Genomic DNA, 21,017 nt, shown 5'->3' with positions numbered 1-21,017 from the left:
GGAACACCAATTCCACGATTAAAGCCTCGATTACACAGATACTGTCATACAAGCCATCCTCATCCAGAATAAAGTATTTATGCCTTCCAACCTCTTTTATTAAAGCCAAAAAAGAAAGCTATAAAGATTTATTGGAGAAAATCAATAAGAAGTTAGAAGGTTGGAAGTCAAAATTACTTTCACAAGCAGGATGGGCAATGCTAATCAGATCAGTTGCAAGCACAATCCCGTCATATCAAATGCAATCTTTTATGTTGCCAAAACCAGTGTTCAAGTTGCTGAATACTAGCTTCAAAAATTTCTGGTGGGTTTTCTCCAAAGCTCAAAATCACAACCTCTCTTTGAAGCCATGGAAATCTATTTGTTAACCAAAAAGTTTAGGTGGACCTGGTCTCAGGTTAATGGAGAACATGAACTTAGCACTATTAGCAAAAACGAGATGGGATTTGAGTCAAGCAAACACTAGGCTATGGCATGAGATTTTATGGAAAAAATACCTCAGCTCAACAAATTTTTCGAATGCAACTCCGAAAATATCAGACTCTTGGTTGTGGAAGGGAATCCTAAAGACAAGGGAATTAATTTCAAAAGGAAAATGCTATCAAATTTTCAATGGATTATCAGTGAATGTATGGTCAGTCTTGGATCCCAACTATGGAAAATTCCAAGCCAAAGTGATCGGTGCAAAACTGCAAGTGCATAATATCGTAGTTTTATAGTAAGGTGATGAAAAAAGTAGCGTTCTCAGGGATTGGTAACTTACTTTTGACAAATACCGAAATTATACTAATCTCGACTTTATTTAGAAAAGTCACTAAGATTTTTGTAATTGAAAATTAAAATAAAATAATTCAAAGAAAATACTCAAAGGAAAAGAAAGATATTGTTCAAAAATCAAATCAATGAGAAAGAAAACTTCTAGGAAATCGATTTCACCTAATTCCTCACTATGCTTTACTCATCTAACTAATTGAATTTAATTCTCTCTGTTTGTTAGCAAATCTCCACAAACATCCAAAAGCCTCTTTCGACAGTCAATTGGAAATTATTCTTGTTCATAATTTTACACAAAAGTATGCAAATTAATAAACCAAGAAAGCAATAAGACCAATGATTTTAATACTACATAGGTTCATATAAGTGTTTCGATCTCTATATTCTAGCAATAAGACAAATATAGAAGAGAATTACTTCAAATTAACATAGAAAAGTAAGCATAGTTCGGAACTAGATTACATCATTTTCCTAGAATAAAAAAAATTTATTTTATGCTAAAAATTAAATTCAACATAAACGAATTCACCATATTTTTTCTGAGAGAAGAATAGAAGAAAATAAACACTGAAAAATGCTCCTCGCAGTCCACAGTGTCGTCCCTTGCAAGCCATAGCGTCTAAAATGAAAAACTCCAAAGAAATGCCCCTCTGAAAAAAAACTCTCAAATTTCATGCTAAAGATATGCTTAAATAGGGTAAGAAAGAAACCCTAATGTCTTCATATTCCCGCACACAAAATCACCTAAATTTTAGGACTCAAATTGGCAGTCACGTATGCGCTTCAGAAGTTCCAATTTGGAAAAACGTATTAGAGACAACTTTTTAGCCCTTTAAGATATCTTTTCAACGCATCAAGAATCGCATCAATTCAATATTAAAGCGGAAAGTTATGATTAAAAGATTAAAGTGTGTCCATGCTGTCTTCTAGAGCATTTTGGACTCTGATCCTAATTACTCTCAAACCCCATTATTATCCTTATTTGAAGAGTCCTACACTCATTGAAAGTTTTTAGGTTGTTCCAACGTCTTGCCCACTTGAAAATCCTTTGAATTCAAATGGGTTTGGATTTGCTCTTTTATAAACTCTGAAATTAAACATAAAAGTCTGCTTAGGAGTATTCCAAAGTAAATAGAAACTCAATTCAAGAATACACATTAATTCCAATGATTTCTATTAATATTTTAGCATTTTAGTCCAATAATAAGGTATTTAGACTAAAGTTTAAAGTTAAGAAGTGATAAAATATAAGAAATTATGCAAGTCATCAAACACCCCCAAACTTACAAATTTGTTTGTCCTCAAACAAAAAATAAAAAATAAAAGACCACTATAGACTATAACTAGACCCCATAGAGAAGTTTCATCACTCACCAAGTCATGATCTGAATTTTGATTTCAATACTAGTATCTTACTCTTTTAACATCAAAGATAGAAAGAAAATCAATAAAAAATTTAGCAATTTATCAAGCAACAGTTGAGCATTTACTTCAACCTAAAGCTAAGACCTTGAGTGTGTGTGATATAGTCAATTCAACTCCAAACCAACTGCAAACTCAGATAAAAGTAGAACAACTGAAACCAGAAGAATTATCTCCAAACTTAACCCCATAAGTCCAATTTTCAGAAATCATCTCCACTAATGTAGTCAAACCAAACTTATAGATCAAAAGGTCTTTAATCAGGTTGTAATGACAGGCCACAGGGTGAGAGCTAAGAAAGAAATGGATATGAAAAATCAATGCAAACTGGGAAAAATACTTGGTGGAAAGAACAATAAAAGAGATATCCACATGATTCAAACCACAACTCTTCCTCGACTATATGCTCATACTTGTGATATTATTATTGTTGTAATTAATGAAGCAATACAAACTACACCTTCAACAAAATCTGAAGTGATTTACACTCCACTTATTGAGTTTTTTTTTTCTTTTTTTTTTCGCCAGGATAGATAAATCACCTCTGAATAAAAGACAAACACAGTAATAATACCTTCTTTTTTTTTAACCTTCCACATTTTTCATTCAGCTATCTCAGTTCTTGTAGCCTTTTCAAATCTTCAACCACTTCAACCCTTTTTTTTTTTTCTTCGTTCACTTTTTTTTCACACTTGGATCTTATAGAGCATAATTTCCTTTAAACTAACTTTCTCTTTAAATATAGATTTCCACCAATATATTTTCTCAAACTATAAAAGATAAATCATGGTTTTTCAGGCTTAGAACGGGAATGATTTATGTAGTTAAAAGAACAAATAAAGGCTTATGTAAAATAAGGCTCAAGGGGGTTGATTATGGAAATACACCATGCAATGATGGCATGATAATCAGGACAGCTAGGAAAGCTTTTTGGTTATGAAAAAAAAAAATTGCCTAGATCATTTCTTTAATATCTGGTATCAATTAGGATTTTGCCTCAAGGATCCATCAACGGATTCTAGAGTAAAAGCAAGATTGAACTTCCCTGACTCAATTAATTCAACTCCTTCTCTTCATAAGCAAAATAGAATAAAGAAAAAAAATGACTATGTGCTTAATTATGTTCAACGTCAAAGATTTAAATCAAAGTACCCACAAAACTCAGCCTGACATAAAAGAAATTTTTGAAAATTTTTCTCAATCCCATCCTCAATCACAAATTTCAAAGTTATAGAGAATTCAATCATATTCAAATACATGCTTGGAAAGAGAATCCAACAACTCAAGACTTATAAAATCACAAAAAAAAAAATAAATAAATAAATAGCAAACAAGAAGACCAAATGACTATAGGAGTTTACACCCCCAAACTTAAACTAAACAATGTCTTCATTGTAATGCAAAAGTGAGACAGATTGAAGAAATGAAATGAACTTCCCTAATTTCATGGTGAATCAGCCGTAGTTTGTAATTTTCAGCTCTTTATTCATGCTAAATAAATTTGCATCAAAATCCAAATTATTCAAATAAATAGATTAATTAATTAACAAAAATAAATGAATAAATGAAAAAGATTCTATGGGTTGCCTCCCATAAGCACTTGTTTTAAAGTCTGCAGCCAGACTTTTCAATCTTCATCAACCGGGATCTCCGAGAGGAATAAGTGCACAGTTCCTCTCCACTTCATTGCTAAGTGGTGTATCCTGTTGCACGGCTCGTTCTAGGTGATCAGCTGGTGCATCTTCTTGAAAGGCTTCTTCTACACATTGTTTAATGACATCTACCCTAAGACAAGTGCTTAGCTCTTCTGGAATTCTCATGGCTTGGTAGATGTTGAACATAACCTCTTCTTTCTGGTGGGTTTTCTCCAAAGCTCAAAATCACAACCTCTCTTTGAAGCCATGGAAATCTATTTGTTAACCAAAAAGTTTAGGTGGACCTGGTCTCAGGTTAATGGAGAACATGAACTTAGCACTATTAGCAAAAACGAGATGGGATTTGAGTCAAGCAAACACTAGGCTATGGCATGAGATTTTATGGAAAAAATACCTCAGCTCAACAAATTTTTCGAATGCAACTCCGAAAATATCAGACTCTTGGTTGTGGAAGGGAATCCTAAAGACAAGGGAATTAATTTCAAAAGGAAAATGCTATCAAATTTTCAATGGATTATCAGTGAATGTATGGTCAGTCTTGGATCCCAACTATGGAAAATTCCAAGCCAAAGTGATCGGTGCAAAACTGCAAGTGCATAATATCGTAGTTTTATAGTAAGGTGATGAAAAAAGTAGCGTTCTCAGGGATTGGTAACTTACTTTTGACAAATACCGAAATTATACTAATCTCGACTTTATTTAGAAAAGTCACTAAGATTTTTGTAATTGAAAATTAAAATAAAATAATTCAAAGAAAATACTCAAAGGAAAAGAAAGATATTGTTCAAAAATCAAATCAATGAGAAAGAAAACTTCTAGGAAATCGATTTCACCTAATTCCTCACTATGCTTTACTCATCTAACTAATTGAATTTAATTCTCTCTGTTTGTTAGCAAATCTCCACAAACATCCAAAAGCCTCTTTCGACAGTCAATTGGAAATTATTCTTGTTCATAATTTTACACAAAAGTATGCAAATTAATAAACCAAGAAAGCAATAAGACCAATGATTTTAATACTACATAGGTTCATATAAGTGTTTCGATCTCTATATTCTAGCAATAAGACAAATATAGAAGAGAATTACTTCAAATTAACATAGAAAAGTAAGCATAGTTCGAAACTAGATTACATCGTTTTCTAGAATAAAGAAAATTTAGTTCATGCTAAAAGTTAAATTCAACATAAACGAATTCACCATAATTTTTCTGAGAGAAGAATAGAAGAAAATGAACACTGAAAATGCTCCTCGCAGTCCGTAGTGTCGTCTCTCGCAAGCCGCAGCTTCTGAAACGAAAAACTCCAAAGAAATACCCCTCTGAAATCGTGCTAATGATATGCTTAAATAGGGTAGGAAAGAAACCCTAATGTCTTCATATTCCCGCACACAAAATCGTCTAAATTTTAGGACTCAACTTGACAGTCACGTACATGCTTCAGGAGTTCGAATTTGGAAAAATGTATTATAGACAACTTTTTAGCCTTTTAAGATATCTTTCCAAGGAGTTTGAATTTGGAAAAATGTATTAGAGACAACTTTTTAGCCTTTAATATATCTTTCCAACGCATTAAGAATCGCATCAATCCAATATTAGAATGGAAAGTTATGATGAAAATACTAAAGTGTGTCCATGCTGTCTTTTAGCGCGTTTTGGACTCTGATTCGAATTACTCTCAAACTCCATCATTATCCTTATTTGAAGAATCCTACACTAATTGAAAGTTCCTAGGTTGTTCCAACGTCTTGTCCACTTGAAAGTCCTTTGAATTCAAATGGATTTGGCCTTGCTCTTTTATAAACTCTGAAATTAAACATAAAAATCTGCTCATGAGTATTCCAAAGTAAATAGAAACTCAATTAAAGAATACACATTAATTTCAATGATTTCTATTAACATTTTAGCATTTTAGGCCAATAATAGGGTATTTAGACTAAAGTTTAAAGTTAAGAAGTGATAAAATATAAGAAATTATGCAAGTCATCACAAAGCCTATCCAGCAAATGAATGAGGTATACCCGTCTTGAAAGTTTCTGATATCATTGCAAATAATCATCGCTCCTAGAATATTGAGAAAATTCTAACTTTGTTTGAACAAGATAGCATTGTAAAAATCCAAAAAAATTCCCTTCCTCAAAATAGCGAAAGAAATTACTTAGTAAATTGGAATCCAATTCAAAATGGGAAATTCTCTGTCAAAACCGCTTATCAAATAGCGGCAAATGGTTCAGGTATCACCTCTCTCCAAAATTTCCCAAACTTCAATTTTAAAAAACTCTGGAGTCTGAAAATCTATGATCGACACAAGCTACTACTCTGGAAAATAATATAGAATATGCTTCCTACAATAGGACAAGACTGAGCAACATCATTCCAGGTTTTCAACCCGAAAATTGTCCACTGTGCAACGAGAAAGAAGAAACAATGATTCATCTCTTCATTGAATAATTACGCGCATAATCAGGCAATAGAGAAGCTAACCATTAAACCTCGCATTGCTGCTGATAAACTCAATAACAGATTGGATACAGTTGATAATCAACTTAGTACTAATACTGGGTTTAACCGCCTCAGAAAAACATCCTTTTTCATATTTTTTCAATAATATTGATGGACTTTATATGGAGGCAAAGAAATGATATTATCCACAATCAATCTACCCTATTTCTCAAGAAAGCTACAATCTAGCTAGAAAAGACATACCAAGCTTATAAACAAGCATGGGAATAAAAAGCAAAAATTCATCAAAGTCTAAGTTGGGCACCTCTGTTCCTTCGCTTTCGAATCAATGGAGCTTCTGTTTTGATGCAGTAGTAGGAGACTCTTTCTCTACATCTTTAACAATATGTTGGGACTTAGAATGAAATACTTTGGAGGTATGGACCTCAAAAATCTCAACAACTAATCCAATCTTTGTAGAAGCTTCACCAGCTCTTTTGGCCACACAAATGGCAAAACAACTTCACAAAAGATCAACTGTCCTGGAAGGTGATGCTTAAATTGTTATAGATGCTATAAAAAAAATGAAGCTCACTCATCAATATGGCAAATAATTCCAATCATAGATGACATTCATCAAAATCTTCACCCTTGAGAAGATTGGAGAGTAACCAGTGTGTGAATACTCTGTGGCGCAATGGGCAGCGACTAATTTCATTTTTTGGTCACATACCCCCCTTGATATCATTCTTAGACGTATCTTATATATTGACTATGGTAAAGAAGCTCCTTAAACTTTATATAAATTTTAAATTATTTTTCAATATAATGCATGCTTGCTGGAAAAAAAAAAAAAAAGTTTATAAGTCATTAAAGGGGATATGTGTAGAGAAAGCGAAAGAGAGAAAAGCCTCCTTGGATTCAGATTCCCAAATTCAAGGTCCTTCTTCCTTTATATTATGTCTAAAACTAGCATCTCATGGTAACTACCATTTTTCACGTTGATTTAGCTTTTGAGGCTCCCAATAGAATATTTGGGGAGTAAGCAGTTTGTGGTCGACCTTAAGGTGCCTTACATAATGCCAACTTCCCATCTAGCCATATTGCATTTAATTTCTTCATGGGCATGCAGGCTTCTAGTCAGTAGGACTATTCATCTGAGTTTCGGCCCAGAACCCGGGTTCCAACCATGATCGGGTTAGCATAGGTTAGACTTAGGTCGGAACCCAGATGAATCTGGGTTTTGGGTTCTAGGTTGAACCCTTTTTTTTAAGATTTCAAAAAAAAAAAAAATCAGATAACTAGCTACGCAAAAGAGATTACCCAAATACCCCACACTGCAAAGACGTCTATGGCAAAACAAAAACTTATTTTTGCTTTCTCTGTACCTTTTCAACTGTACAGTTCTCAAGAAAAAGATTTATGGGAGGGAACCGCTTTGGAGCGGTTGGTCTACTATTCACCCATAAACAACCCTCAATTAAATTTTGACACATCACTTATTTCACATTAAGTCAATAGAATGCATCACACCAGATTATTCATCAGAATGATCCCAGACCCCTCATGTTCCATGTTCTCAATCCTTTCGCCTTCTCCTGCCGTCGTCACCAAGCATCTTCGCCACCCATCATCCCCGTCGTCGCCCATCTCAGTCACCAATCTCCCCCATCTCCATCGATCATCTGCATCTCCTCTCCCAAAACTCAACCCACAATCAAACCAAAATTTTCTCAACAACCAAACAAAACTGAAGCCAACACAAACCGATTCGAACTCCAGCAGGAAGAAAACAACATCAACATTTTATTTCCAAAATACAAGTCACAGGCTAGGAAAACAAATATGAGCCAAAATCAATGATTGTTAAAACCTGAAGAACATGACCAATGGTTGTAAACGAAAAAAACCCTAAAATGGAGAGGGTCGTTGTTTGGGTTCCAAGGGAGAGAATGGAGAGAGGGGCCTCGAGGTCCTCGTGCAACGATGGAGGGAGGGGGCTCGAGTTCCTTGTGCGACGATGGAGAGAGGGGCGGTCATCGTGGCAGAGACGGTTATGTGGGAGAGAATGGAGAGAAGGGGCATTCCTCGTGTAATGACAGAGAGAGGCTATGTTCCTCATGCGACGACAGAGAAAGGGGTTGTTGTCGTGGTCGTGAGGGTAGACTTTGTGGCAGAGACGGTTCCGTGGGAGAGAATGGAACCGATTTTGGGTTGAGTCCGTGGGGAGAGAATGCAGAGTTGGTGAGTTGTCTACGTGGAAGTCATCCATTGGAGGGCTGTTGATGGGGAAAAATAGTTCGGCCGGTATTAAGATTAACTCTTTATGGGAGGTGGGGTTTCTTTGCTTTCTCCCGCTCTTCTTCAATTGTGCGGTTCTCAAGAAAAAGATCAGGAGCTAGCTAGCCTATAAAGTTCTCCATCTCTAGATGTTACATGCATATATATGAACTTATATAGAAAACGAAGCAAAAAAGCGACAGCGAAGATGATTTAAAAGGAAAAAAAAAAAAAAAGAAGGGAACAAGGACAAAATGGTAGTTGTTGTACTGACTACCAAGGATTCTTTAATATATCATTTTTTCAAGATAAAAACACAATATGAGGTACAGTTGTGTGGTTCATTTAAGGGAGGTGGGGTTTCTTTGGTTTCATGCACTGCAAAGACGACATGGTTCTATAAAGATTGTTGGTTTTTATCATTTCACCACGGTTTTTTCATGAGCTCCTCAATATATATCTCGCAAACATCTCGTGTTTTTGCTTTCTCTGTAGCTCTTCTATTTGTGCGGTTCTCAAGAAAAAGATTATGTAATATTTGTGGAGTATAAATTTTGGAGGATTCTTCTGGACTTTGAATCCGAATAAACATTAAAAAATAAATAAACCGGATACCGAGTTTAAATCCGGGTTTTAAAACCCGATTTAAATCCAATATCCGAAATGAGTGTACCCGAATTTTTTTATGCAGGTATCAGCCAAAATTTGTTCCAGGCCAAAATCCGTAATGGGAACCCGGTTAACCAGGTTCTGGACCAGATAAAAAAAAAAAAACCCAACCTGGATGAACAAAACTATTGGTCGGCCATCGAGGTTCCATTATAATGCTAGGGGTGTCAAATCATATTAACGGGTCGTGTTCGTGTTGTGTCAAGGTATGTACATTACACTTAATGGGTCAACACGAACACGACTCGTTAAGGATTTCGTGTCAAAATTTCAAATCCGAACACGACACGATAAGATAATGGGTTGACACGACAAGACTCGTTATGACCCGTTAATGAATAAGAAATAAATTGACACGACACGACATGTTTGACCTGATTGATTTTATATAAATATTTAAATATAAATAATATCTATAAAAAATAAAAAACTAACTACAAGTCTAAAATTACAATCCAAACAAATATGATCCACACGATTTGTAATAATATTCATTATTAAAATTACATCCCAAATATAATATACAAAACATACATTGTAAATATATTAATGTTACAATCACAAATATAATAAAAAATTAAAAACACGTATCTAAACAAATTTAGAACTTGAAGAAGGAAGTGGAGCGTCCTCCTTGCCCTTGTTCTCCAACTCCATTACATCTTCGGTTAACTCGTCCAATTTAACTTCTTATTATATTTCTATTAAACAAAAGACATCAATAAATTTTGATATCAAATAATATTTTGTATTGAAAGTACAAATAATAGAAAAGGAAACAATCTTATAAGACCAGAGGTCCAGAAGTTAAATCTGTAGCTCACAAGCAGCTTAAAGAAGACTTTGAAAAAAAAACGAAAGGGAATGTAACGCCCCAATGCAAGGCCCAAACCACATAGCCTATATTCCGAAAGGACTAGTCTATGATACAATTGGAGCCCCATTAGAACCTTATAAAGAGAAAGAACTTTTCCTTCCCAAACAATATGGGATCACATTTACCACCTATCTTTATCCTTATCATATAGGGTATCACAATACATTAATGCCCCGGTCCCGCAAGGATCGAAGAGTTACTCCCTATAACTTAAAACTCACAATTCATCAATATATTTATAAACTCCAAAATATAAAGTCATCAAAATACTACAAAATCTCTTAATAAAATCCGTCACTTCTCAAAAATCTTCTATGAGTAATCCACTATGCTTAAATAATCATCTCACCGATGCTTCATAATCCTGATCCTTAGCTGGACTATTCAAAATCATCTGAAAAATATATGGAGATAAGGGGCGAGTTATCAATAACTCAATAAGTAGAGATACTAGTGTGTAAACATGAGTATTTTCACAGAGTTCAGAATGCAGAAACAAAACATTTCAGTATCAATATGCAAATCTCAAAAAGATACATAGTATCAGAAAATCAGAGCGACTTTTCAAACATTTCATATTCAGAAACCAACTTTTCATATTCAAAGACTCCTTTGGCACAACATGACTGAACATCTTCATCTTATCATAACATATCAGTACATCATATCAGATCAGAAACCATGTTTAACCCCCGTGGTAGGGTTGTGCATCCTGCGGACAGCCAAGCAAAACATAAATCACCAAGAATATCAAAGCGATTGCACTCATAATAGAAATCCACTATTATATCCCGTGGTAGGGCCAGAGTTCACTATTATATCCCGTGACAAGGCCAAAGGTCACTATTCTATTTTGTAACAGGGCTAGAGGTCACTATTGTATCCCGTGACAAAGCCAGAGGTCACTATTCTATCCCGTGACAAGGTCAGAGGTCACTATTGTATCTCGTGACAGGGCCAGAGGTCACTATTATATCCCGTGATAGAGCCAGAGGTCACAATTATATCCCGTGACAGGGCCACATATTAGAGCCAAACAGAATCAGAATCACCATATCAGAACTAGAATCAGAGTCAGAACAGAATCAGAAAGTCATGCCAAAGGTTTTTTAGGTGCCACACCATATCAATGCAAAGTACTGAAATTCGGATCATTTCACATTTTCCAAAACAAATTTAAAATATCTTTACTTCACATGCAAAAATTATCAATTTTCATATTCGCTCATATTTTTTTGAATTCAATAACAGAATGTCAAAAATAAGCTCATGTCTACACCAATCATGAAGACTCACCAAGAAACTCTGATCGCAACTGCATCAACAGACCAAGATTATTTAGGCCCTCTCAATCCCGCCCTCCGCCCCAAAAAGATCATGCGGTGAAGAACAATATGTCCGATGAGTGAAGTTCACGTACGTGCAACTTGGCTCGCCCGGACGTGCCACCATGCGGTGTTGCATCTTATAATTGTGTCTGGCGGTTACATCGTGCTATACATGTTGTCTTATCACATGATCACTCTCCATTTTTTTGTACGTTATACTTGTTGCAACGGGTGTTTGTCGTTATATTATGCTAGATCTAATCCACCTCACCCCCCATATATACTACTTGCAACGGGCATAAGTGGAAACCAACGGGTACTGTACGTTATACCAATTTATTAGTAGCATATATCTTTATACTTTTACAGTAATAAAAATGCTTGCTGAGAAAAATAAAAAATAATCTCAAATTGGCTGGCATCTGCTCAGAGTCAATAAAGTAAGGATCTCTCTGTACGTAGATAGTAAAAAAGAGGAAGAGCGAAGTTACGAGTACCTGGCTACACGTTAATTATTACTTAAAAAAAGGGGTTACAATATTCAAGTATATATGTCATGAAAAAAGTTTGTTGAAGTAAGTTCCTAAATTTGCTAAGACCCAGCCAGCTCTCCCTCTCTCAGATGAGCGATTCCCTTCTCTCCCTTTTCCCTTGTAGAGAATCCCCCACTCTCAGTAGAATTAACCCTTCTTTCTAAACCTTCTCGTTCTGCTAGCATAAGCTTCTCTCTACGAATCCCTCTAGCTCAGAGCTAGAAAAACTCATCTCTCAGGCTGAAGCCCTTTCATGAAACGATCTAAACCTAGAACCTGAACCAGAAGTAGCAAAGAACTTCTCAGAACTGGCACTAGTTGGCAAGCTCATTTCCATGAAAGCACTCAACAGAAAAACATTCCATGCAACTATCAGGGCTAGCTGGAGCTTCGTAATACATCTCTCTATTGAAGATATAGGAGAAAATACCTTTCTCTTCACCTTTTCCTCCCACCAGTGAAAAAACAAAGTGCTGGAAAATAGGCCTTGGAACTTCAAGGGCTTTCATATGGTTCTAAGGTAGTGGCCCCCAGGGTTAAGCATTCATGATATCCCCCTTCACATGTGTCTATTTTCTGGGTTCAGGTCCACGGGTTTCCGCTCGAGATGCTGACTAAAGCAAATGCAACAAAAATTGGTCAAGTCATAGGCAATCTTCTCGAAGTTGATTTTGCATCCATCTTTGGAGTCACGATCAGGAGATATCTAAGAATAAAGGTGGAAATCAACATTCACAATCCATTGCCAGAAGGCTTTGATCTTATCCATCCCAATGGAATTTCTAACAGGATATTCTTCAAATACGAACTTCTTTCGGAGTTCTGTTACACCTGTGGGAAACTAGGTCATATTCAGCAAGCTTGTCCCAACTATGTCAGAAACAATAATGGTTCACTGTATGGGCCATGGATGAGAGTAACCACAACAAACAATCGTCGAGGGAATCCCTTTGACATCCCTCGGAATGAATATGAAATTTCGCTTGCGTACAGAAGCACTAAACTTCAGCCAATGGAGAGAGCTGTAAACCTGACTTCCATGCATGCAAGCAGGAACAACGAAGAGCCCATGCCTATTGGAACTCATAAGGATCATGCTTACAAGGAAAAAGGAAACGGAAAAATGTTCTCTGAATCAAACAGATATCAGCTTGGAGTGCGGGAAGAAGACGATCATGGTAGCCATGCACAAATAGGAACAGTTCCAATTATAGAAAGTCAACAGTTGGTGGAAAGTCAAACTTTAAACAGTAAGTTTCCCTGTGCTGAAAACTTGTCGTTTGTGTGGGACAAACAAACACAAGCAAATGCAGCTCAATATAAACAAGGGTGATGCTACAGCCCCGCTGAAAAAATAAAATAAATTTAAAACATCATTTAGAAAATATTTTTTTAATCAGAAAGTAAAAAAATATATATTAAAAAATATTTTCTTAATCATGAAGTAAAATAAAAAATTATAAAAAATATTTTTAAAAAAATAAAATAAATTTAGAACATCATTAAAAATACTTCCTTAATTAGAAAGTAAAAAAAAATTCATTAAAATATATTTTCTTAATCACGAAGTAAAATAAAAAAATATTTGTTTATGATTTTTTATTTTACTTCATGATTAAGAAAGTATTTTTTAATAATATTTTGAATTTTTTTATTTTTTAAAAATATTAAAAATTATTAAAAAAATTTATATAAAAAACAATTTAAAAAAAAAATACAAAAAAAATACACTGATCTCCAGCGGGAGATATAGCATTTCCCTATAAACAAACATAGGAATTAAATGCAGCCCACAAACTATCCTCTGTTTTCAGTTGAAACCCAACAATTCCAAGTATTGAGTCTTGTGATAAACCCATCTCTGTCACACTTACCATCTGTTTTAATATAGCCCACATTTGTTCCCCCAAAGTCTATCCCTGAAATGGAAGATAATCAATCATCCAATATATCTCAGAAGGGAAACAAGCCGTCAGTTTTTAAAAGGATTCTTAAACAACTTGAGGATTTACATGGGCCCATATGCATCGGAGTCTGAGCATCCCATCTACTTAGAAAAGCCATTAAAGCCCATTCCCAAAAAGCCCACTGAGGCATTATGGCCGATAGCTATGCTTCATCCTCTGGAAGCAAACCTCCAACTTTCACTACACTCTCAGCAAGAAACGGAGACAACACCCCTAACTGATGCATCACAGTCCTTAACAACACATTTGAAGCTAGCTGGCAAGAAGAGAGTATTAGATCTTCCAGATAATGATGTTCTCCCCAAGAAGAGAGCAAATCTAGTAATCTTGGATCCAACAGAGCCAACAGTTGCATTTAATGACGCTCTTAACATTCATCCCAAGGATGATCTGACTCAAGAAGATGATATGTCACTCACTGCATATCTTAAGAAGATTAAGAAGGAGAACAAGGAAAAAAAGGGAAAGAAAAGAGCAAGCAACCTGGGAAGATTTCATCCATCCACAAAGAATAATGTCTTCAGCACAGTCGGTAAACTCTCTCAATCTTCCTCAGATTTTATTACTCCAAAAGTCCATTTGGCCAAGGAGGCAGGGCCTTACCTACCCCAAGATGATATATGAGGATTCTCTCATGGAACTGCAGAGGCTTGGCCCGACCTACTGCACAACGAAGCCTGAGGACCCATATTAGGTCTCACCAACCTGATGTGGTCTTCATATCGAATAGTTTTTTGCAAGATAACAATATCACTGGTCTTGTAAATACTTTAGGTTTTTCCTTTCTATAAGTGTGCCTTGTGTAGGGAAAAAGGGTGGCCTTTTGCTAATGTGCCGCCCTGGTGTGGATATGGAATCAGTCTTCGTTTCTAGTAATGTTATTGTTGTAATTGTGTACTCAGACCTTGTTTATATGCCATGGCTCCTATTATTAGTCTACTGTCCTACGCAATATTCTCAAAAATTGAGCTTTTGGAATTTGCTTTCTGCTATAGTCAATAGCTACTCGAGTCCTATCTTGGGTTTAGGGGACTTTAATTCTCTCTTAAGCCAAAAAGAAAAGTAAGGGGGAAGACCATTTGCTTCTTCATCATCTCCCTCTGGGTTTCAAAATTTTATGAATATTAATGGGTTTGTAGATTTAGGCTATTGTGGTCCTAAATTCACATGGTCTAATAATAGGCATTGAAGAGGTAGAATTAAGGAGAGACTAGACCGTGCCATCTCAAACTCACATTGGACTATGCTCAATCTTGATTCCAGACTTTTCAATCTACCCATTCATAACTCAAATCACTCGCCCATTTTACTTTTCACTCAAGGAAAGACCAAAGTCAAAAGACCTTTCAAATTTGAGGAGTTCTGGTCAAGAGATGAGTCACGTGCCTCAGTGATCAAGGAAGCCTGGTTTGTTGCAGTATATGGCACTCCTTTCTTTATATTAACCCAAAAACTCAAAACAGTGAAAAAAACTATTAAAGCCTAGAATGCTAAGCATTTTGGTCACACTCAAAATAGCATAAAAAGTCTCATTGAGTTGCTTAGTCAAGTTCAACACCAGGATCTTTCCAATAATTCTTTTTCCCATAAGGACTCAATCAAAGATACCTTAATGAATATCTTAGAAGAGAGAAATTACTGTGGAAACAAAAATCAAGAATCCAATGGTTGACAATGACTGATTTGAACACTAGATTTTTTCACATGTCGACTACTATTAGAAGAAGGAAAAATGAGATCAACTGTCTGAAGAATGATTCCAGCCATTGGGATTCCAACCCTTTGATTATTCAATCCAAATTTCTTAACCACTTCTAGAATATATTTCAATCTTCTAATCCTACTTTTCCTGAAAATTTGGACAACATTTTCCAAGAGACGATAACATATCAGGAAAATGAGATCCTTTGTCAGATTCCATCAGAAGAGGAAATTGTGAGTACCATCAAGCAAATACCTTCTTCAAAGGCTCCTGGTCCAGACGGGTTCACTGGGTTTTTCTATAAAAAAATACTGGAAAATTGTCAAAAATGATTTGATTCAAGCCATAAAAAGTTTTTCATAGATGGCAAGTTGCTTAAAGAGATGAATCATACACATGTTGTTCTCATCCCAATAATAGTTCTCCTAGCACAGTCCATCAATATAGACCCATTAGCCTCTCAAATGTAAGTTATAAAATCATTGCTAAAATTCTGGCTAATAGGCTAAAAGGAGTTATGCACAAGTTCATCTCTCCTAACCAGTCAGCATTTCTCCCAGGAAAAGTTATTCAAGAAAATATCATCCTTGCTCAAGAAGTGTTTCATGTATTGAGGAAAAAACAAGGTAGACAAGGACTTATGGCAATCAAAATAGACATGGAAAAAGCATTCGATTTTATGGAATGGAATTTCATTCTCAACATCTTCAAATGTCTTGGCTTCAATAGTTCATGGATTCATTGGATTAAGGAGTGCATCACTACAATCTCATATTCTGTAGTGATCAATGGTACTATGGTTTTTTTTCATCCTTTAAGAGGACTCAGACAAGGAGACCCTCTCTCCCCTTTTCTTTTTATACTAGGTTCAAAAGCCTTTTATAGGTTGCTACTAAGATAGGAACAAATTGAGTCTATAAAAGGAATTAGTATTTTCAGGAATGGACTTTCTCTCTCACATCTATTAGTTGCAGATGATTTAATTCTCTTTGGATTTGCTAACTGCAACACTGCTTCAACAAAAAATTAATAACTCCAAGTCCTCCATCAGTTCAGCAAAAATAGTAGACAAGAAATCAAAAGGGATATAAGGAATATCCTTCATTTCAAGATATCCCCTCTAAGATTAAATATCTAGGAGTGCCTCTAAACTCTAGCAGTCCAATGTAATCACATCCCAGTGATATCTTAGCAAAAATTCAAGAAAAACTTGCAGGATGGAAATCAAAGCTTCTTTCTCAAGTAGGGAGGACAACACTTATCAGATTTGTAGCAAACACAATACCTTCCTATACCATGGCTACAACTTTGATACCTTGCTAACATGGCAAATAAAATTGATAGTGTATTGATGAGATTTTGGTGGGGATTTGATAATCACAAGAAACATAAATATACCCCCAAGCTTGGTCTTCCATTTGCAAACCCAAATCCATGGGAGGCTTAGGAATCAAACTCACTACTCAGTTCAACAAAGCTCTTCTAGGCAAATTAGTTTGGCACCTTATCAGTAATAAAAACAAGTGTTTGGAAAACAGCTATTCTGCACAAATATATGACAAACAATGACTGGATGAGTTTTATGGCCAAAGATTCAGATTCAAGGTTCTGGAAAAGTCTGATAAAGCAAAAGGATTTCATCTTGTCAAGTGTTATCATTCAGATTAATAATGGAGTTGTTATTTGTGTGTGGTCTGACCCTTGGCTACCTTGCTTACATCCTCACTACCTACACCATAAAGTCAAGGTACTCATCAAAACCCAGACCTTAGAGTTGTTGAACTAACACTTTAAAATCCTAGGAGATAGAACACGCTTCTTTTGAATACTCTTTTCTCATCTGCAACAATCATAGCAATACAAAAAAATTCATCTTTCTCAGTACCAATTCCATAATATCATGGATTTGCCCAAATGGAAACATCACTCTTCTGTGTTAAGTCAGCTTATGCTGCTTTAGCTTTCCACACAAGTACAAACATGTCAAATGTCCTCTGGAAAAAATGTGGTCCCTCAAATTGCAAGATCGATTGAAACTTTTCCTTTGGAAAGTTTTCAATGAAATCCTTCCTACTGGTCTATCTCTCAGTCACTGTAGTGCACTAACAAAGGATCAAGTTCTTTGTCCTCTTTCTCATATAGAGAATGAAGATCTGGATCACCTATTCCTCAATTCTGTCTTTTCTAGAATATTATGGAGACATGCCCCATGGCCACTTGATATAACTTGTTTCAAACAAGCTGGAATCAAGAATTGGATCAATATTATCCTAAACCCCTCAGACAAATTAAAGATCCCTGCTTCTGAAACTCATAACTTTCAGTTCTTCTCTACAATAGCTATGGATAACTTATGGTTTATAAGGAACCAGATCACTCACAACATTGCAAACGATACAGTTTGACTACTTCATAAAATTAAAGTAGAGAGCATGACAGAGTCTGGGAAATGAAGTCCATAGAGTCAAATCAAAGTTGGAGTCCACCTGAATCCGAGGATACTTTCTCTATTACCTTTGATGTGGCACTTAGAAATGAGAGGAGCACTTCAATAGCAGTATGCAGAAATAGTCATGGCACATTACAATTTGTTGTAGCACACTACAATTGGAGTGCCGATCCAAACATAGGGGAAGTAATGGCTGCCTTCATAGGGGTTCAAGAAACTCATACAAGGAAGATTAACAAAGTTGCTCTTGAAGGAGACTCTCTAAATACAATCAATTCCATCAATAATCCTCATAAGGCCATTAACTGGGAAACTAAAGGAATTGCTAGAGACACTAGATTTTTGCTCAAAGACCTTTAAGCATGGAGAGCTGTAAAGTTACATCGATCCCAGAATCGATGTGTGCACTTCATTGCGCAATGGGCTCATTCCAACCTATTGTTTGGAAATATCTCACTCATCAAAATTCCAACCTGTTTGCTGGAGTTCCATAGTGGGAAAGACCCACCTTCTTATATTGTATATTAGTCTTCTGTGTTTGGTTTTGGTTTATCTGTTTTACTTTCGTGATGTATGGAACAGTTTTTGTTTTTGGAATGAATCTTTACTTGCTGGGAAAAAAGAAAAAGAAAAAAAAAAGATAGTAAAAAAGAGGAATAGGTGAAGATGTGAGTATGATGGTACCTCCACCTAATACTTCGAGAAAAAGATGAATGGGGGAAGAGCCACGTACTCTCTCACAATTAGCTGACCCTGACTTTAAACATCGACATCACATAGAGAAAGAGAGAGAGCGTCACCCCCAAGACACGCTCTGACTCTCCTGACCCGATATGTTTGTTGGGTGGGCCAACTGCAGTATGATTTTGCCACTCTGTAAGTTGCTTTAACCCAGTTATTCTCTGCTCTTTGATACGATTCGTTCATTTATTTCTCACGTCAAGGCCTCTTGCTCTCAAAATCTTGAGAGTACCAAATAAAAAATCTTAATAGAATGGCATATCATTATGTTTGGAAGTTAATTGGGCTTTGAAATATGGCTAAAGTAGATAGAATATTTGTATTTCATAGAAAATTAGATAAGTTGAGCTTAGTTAAGTGAGCTTAAATTCTTTCTTTTATATTTTAGATGGTTGGGTTGGGAATTGATTTAGGTAGTATTTGGACATCCTGATTCAAATGGTTATTACACATAATGAAGGGGGGAAATAGAGTTGAATTAGAGATAGTTCATTGAGAGAAAAATGTTAGCGCCTAAATCAATTGGAAAAAAGAGGTAATTTGTTGAATTTTTTAGAAGCCTTTGTTGGAAGTTCTCTCGCAAACAATGGAATTTGTTTTGTTTCCTGCACAAGACCTTTGATTTTTGAACTTATATAACTAATGAGACTTGTTTCTCAATTGAATTTCCATGCTTGCTTTGGTTGCCATGATTACGAAAGTTTGGCACTTTGCATCTTTTCATTATTCGTGGTGCTGCAAAACTAAGACCATTGTTCAACAAAACATGCTATAAATGTTCAGACTAGTTGGTCTAAATGAGAGAATACCTTTGGAATTTGTTTTTCAGTTCGAACATGTTCCATGTAGCCCAAGCCAGTTTTCTTGTCTAAATATGAAAGAAAACCATTTCTTTCGACTGCGCAAAAGAAGTCAATTGTGGCAATAGTACTAGCTGGATCCTTGAATATCTAATGTCTTTTTGTTTATTTGTTTATGTCTAATAGAAAAAAGTGATTCACAAGCTCTACCATCAACATAAACACATTCATTATTAGTTCTATTGTTCTGCATCAAAAGGATTCCTACTAGTTACAACAATATTGTCCATTTGCTTTTTCTTTTTCAAATTGGTATTTCAGGGGGTGTTGAAATAGGATGTTACAAGAGCATAACTATGAGGAATTAAAAGAGGAAGAGGACGATGACCTAGTTTTTGTTCTGACTAAGGAATATGGCGGGAGTTCTTTATTTCATTTGTTATCTATATTGGAAGCAATTGTTGCTCGAAAGTATAAACCAGTTTGGTGTGATGAGACAATTCGCCTACTGCAATCCACTCATTTTTTAAGTAGGCAATTTGGATGAGCTTTTACTTTAATTTCTATACAATATCACAACATTTTCTCTAAATTTTCGTATGTGACATTTTGCAAATATTTACCTTATCTATTCTTGCAATGACTATGGTTACTTTAATTAACATATAGTTAGTGTAATTGTAAAATATGAAGAAAAAAAATTAAAATATTATTTTTAAAGAAATAATATTATATTATTATTTTGATAAATCTAATGGCTAATCCAATATGAGGTTATGGATATGGAGGTTTTGGATTTATAAAAAAGATGTGCTTTTCATCAAATTTTAAAGATGAGTTTGATGAAACTAATGCCAATGATCTTAGCGATATAAGATTCTGCATAATTTTTTTGACTCAAACACCTACAATTCGGAAAGAGAGACGCCATCCTGACTTTTCTATATTTCATATTAGGATCCACATTGCTCATGGACAAGATTTTAATATAATGAGGTCCACGCATGTCTCTCTCCAAACTATTGAAGATATTTTGGTTAGAAATTGTATGGAATCTAAAGTGGTGCCTTTATACCCGATTGAAGTGGTGCTTGCCATGGCTAGACCACTTCACACGCAAAAATTTGTCTAGATTACTCTTGTTCATTGCCCTGCTAGATAGGATATTGTTATGGCAATCCTGAATTAGGGAGTGCCAACCTCTCAGCCCTTCCTATCCATGTCTTTTACTTGATAAAAAATATTAAAAAATACTAATAATAATATGAAAAAACGTTAAGGTTTCCAAACTTCATGACATGAAAGCTCAAGGATCTACAGTTCAACGCACTTGTAACGGCCCTACTCAGTTTCAATTGGTGTGCAAAGGGTGCAAGTGCCA

The sequence above is a fragment of the Juglans regia genome, chromosome 11 (genome assembly GCF_001411555.2).
Source record: "Juglans regia cultivar Chandler chromosome 11, Walnut 2.0, whole genome shotgun sequence".
Classification (NCBI taxonomy): Eukaryota; Viridiplantae; Streptophyta; class Magnoliopsida; order Fagales; family Juglandaceae; genus Juglans; species Juglans regia.
This window is presented reverse-complemented; position numbering follows the sequence as displayed.